Here is a 3,705-nt window from a genome sequence, read left to right as displayed (position 1 = left end):
ATCGAGAGGCTTATGTTGATAAGGTTCTTGATAAGTTCATGAAGCAAGACTCTAAGAGAGGATGTCTTCCCATGGTTTATGGTATTCCACTCAGTAAAACTCAGTGCCTTCAAAACCTAGTAGAGTTGAGTTGTATGGATAGGGTGCCTTAACCTTCAGCAAAAAGGTCCATGGTTCGTGGTGGTCGGTTCAGTCCATTAAAGGTGGTGATCGCGGTTTTCCTCTTTCACTCGACCAATCTAGTATTGGTGGACGGCTCGTTCGAATCCCGTGGACTAAGTAGAGGAGCAACGCTTGGGGCTCTATTCTCTTCCTGATTTGCCATTGGAATTGCTACGTGGAATTCACGCTTCATAGGTATAATTATGTGTCTTGTGTGTTATGCATGCGATCTTGGGATTAGGTTCTTTATGAATGTGATTCATGTTTTCCGCATTATAGTACATATAAACTCCTACATGCCCCCCTTTCCCATGGTTTTTGTGTGTCACACCGAGGACGGTGCTTAATTTTAGTGTGGACGGATGTAAGTGGCAAAGGGATGTTCTTGTGTGGTCTGGGGGAAGGTATAGTGGCATGCTAGTGTGGGGGAATTCTATTTTGGGTGGTAGAGTTTGCATGATTGGTTGGTTCTAGCCTTTATCGATGTTGGTTGTTGTTATGTTTCTTGATTTTTATGATGATTTCTTTGATGATTTTGATAATGATTTTGCATGATGATTTTGAGATTTTGAGATTTTGATGATGAGTTTCTAATGATAATTTGCCGTGTTTTGAGTGTTTGTGTAGACGAAGATGCTCCTAAGGAGAAAAATCCAAACTCCCGATAATCCAAATGCTCTTGATCCAAACTTTGTATATAGCTTTTTGATTCTTCATTTTCTTTTTATTTATAACTTTGATATTTTTATTTGTTAACAAACATTTTCTGTTTTAGTTGTAGTTTCTTTCGTTTTGGCTCACTCCTATTGTAGCTTGAAGTAAGGAGACACAAGAGAAAGGCTAGGAGCGACTCAAGTTCCGGAGACCTTAGTGAGATTGTATAATTGTCTTGTATTCTAATTCAAGCGACATTCGGTGAGACCTTTCCTTAACTTCTTTTATTTCTTTTTGTGTTCATAGTTAGTTAGACTAGGATGAAGTTGATTGTTTGAGGTTGTTTGCATTTGATTCTACGGAATCTGGTGATCGTTGGTATGATGCCAAACGATCTTTGTTTGTCGATTGGGAATTATGTGTTTTCTTGCCTCTTACTACTTTTATACTCCTTCCTTTTTATAAAAATAAGAAAAAAGAGCTTGATTGCTTGATTTCTTTCTCCTATACTTGCCAAAGTCTATTATTGAGATTGGTTATTTATGCTTGGATGGTCATGAGCGCCTTATTGAGTTGACTTTTGGTATATGTTGTTTTAATTGATCATGCTTTCTTCTTGCACAGCTGTATATACATTCATGAGTATTGTTGTTTTTATGAGTATTTGTGTGTATAATGTCTTTCCATGGCATTCAAGGCAAGGTTTCAAAATGTTTTTTTTCAATCTTGGACATATTTGGGCCTTAGCACCTAGAATACTCTCTTTCCTAGTTGTTAGAGGTTTTCATGCACTTAGATGTCAGGTTTGGTTCACACATCTAACATTGCCAAGGTAGTAGAAATTAAGGGCTATGAGACCTTAGCTCACTTGGTTTGTGGTAACATGGTTGTCGCTCTCTAGCTAGTTGAAGCTTTAAAGGTGATTTTTGCTATTCCACTATCGTCATTCTTGTAAGGATGTATCTATATTGTTCTAGCCTTCTACATTTCTTTCATGTGCGGCGTTTGGATCCTTGGCATTGCTAGCTCATATCAAGAATTTGGCTTGATTCTACCTGAGATCGAGACCGAACCAACCTAGGGGAAAACGAAGGCAATTAGGATTTTTGTTTTGTTTTGTTATTTTTCTATTCTCTTGCATTTGTTTAATTAGTACCCCAAATTAATCCCTTTTCCCTTCTTTGGCATAACCACATTACAAACCAATGAACCTTTTCTTTATTTTCACCTTTATTAGTTTTTATGAAGCATTCTTGGGACTTGATTTGTATGTTTGGTTAATGAAAGCGAGAAAAAGAATGAAAAAGAAGTGAAAACTAAAATTTAGGTACTTGTGGTTATCTTTGTTATGTTGAATAGTTAGAGCAAATGAGAAGAAAAGAAACGAAAAAAAAAGAAAAAGCAGCTCAAAGTTAAAAGAGGCGAGAGTAAAGAATAAAAAGAAATAAAAAAAATGAAAAAAAGGGGGAAAAATATTGAGAAAATATAAATAAATTTGTTGTTTGGTTGAAAAAGAATAAGCTTGGGGGAGGAGTTTCTTTATGATCTATTGCTAGAATTTTTTATTTTAAAAATGGTAGTTTAATGAGTTTGAATTGAGGAATGATCAACCTTGCTTCACTTCTAAGTGCACCACCAATTTCCAAATTTATTTCCATACCCTTTACCCTATCCTAAACGTTTCAACCCTTTTAAAAGCCTTTTGACCTTAGTGAGGATTAGTTACTACCTGTAGAGGGTAATCAAGCCAAGCCTATTGAGCGAGCTATCGATGCCAAGATGTCGGGTAACCTAACTGTTTTTCATTGTTTATTTCTTTCGGTTCCTTCGAGGAATCTCGAGATATAACCTTAAAAGTGAATGCAAAACAAGTGAGGACGCGGAATTTTGTTTGGAGTTAAGGAGGAATGTAAGTCCGTCTAAGTTCTCTACCCTTTGCATGCTTTATGTGTGTACCAACCTTAGCTATTCTTTTGCTTGGCTACCTTTAATGTCTAGAAAAGATTTTATTCTTGTGCACTTAGCCCGATGTTTGTGTTTGGTTTGAAATATCAAAACTTGAGTTTTCTTGATTTCACCTTTGCCTTAAATGTTATGTATTGCCAAGAGTTGTGGGTTAAACCTCTTAGGAAACCCTCACGAGAGCTTACTCGTGTTCTTTGGCGACATGGGGGGTTTAAAGGGCTTGATGCATACACTAAATGCATCCGTAATTTCTATGATAATGAATTAGTGTACATTCTTTCTTTCTTATTTTCTTTGCTTGAATACTTGAGTCTTTTTCCCTTATGTTTCATTCTTGTTTTGCTCGAGGACGAGCAAACACTTAGCTTGGGGGAAGTTGATGAGTGGCATTTATGCCACAATTAAGGACTCATTGTAATGGTTTTTCCCAAACTTGTAGCTTGTTTGTACCCTCTTTCTTTTCTTTAGTTCTCCTTTCTTTTGTTTGTCTTATTTTCTAGTTTTTACGTCCTTTAAACATTTTCTACCATGGTTTCTTTGCTTGTGTTTTCTAGGAACCGTTGTGTTGAAGAGAAGAAGTCCTTGGGCTAAAAAGAAAGCACTGGGCGCCCCCTTGAGAGAGCGCACATGAGCTCTGTGCAGGAGCACAACACTCTGAGAAGACGCGCAAATCATGAACTCAAAGGGGCTAAGGTAGTCTGTTTTGCGCAACCACTACGTGACATCTGAGAAGGCGCGCACCCATGCTGCACAGGCTCGCATCACCGTGAGAACTCGCGCAGATGGAGGAAGAAAAACAGAACAAGTTAGGGAGTTTTGCACGCCTGTTGCGCGATGCTGGAGAGGGCGCACAATATTCCCGGGTCGGCGCATCTATTTGGGTTTAACTTCTCCGTACCCATAAAGTTGCGGGCGCGCGTAAGT

Source organism: Chenopodium album, chromosome 14 (assembly GCF_948465745.1).
Source record: "Chenopodium album chromosome 14, dcCheAlbu1.1, whole genome shotgun sequence".
In the NCBI taxonomy this organism is placed as follows: Eukaryota; Viridiplantae; Streptophyta; class Magnoliopsida; order Caryophyllales; family Amaranthaceae; genus Chenopodium; species Chenopodium album.
Note: the sequence above shows the minus strand (reverse complement) of the source record.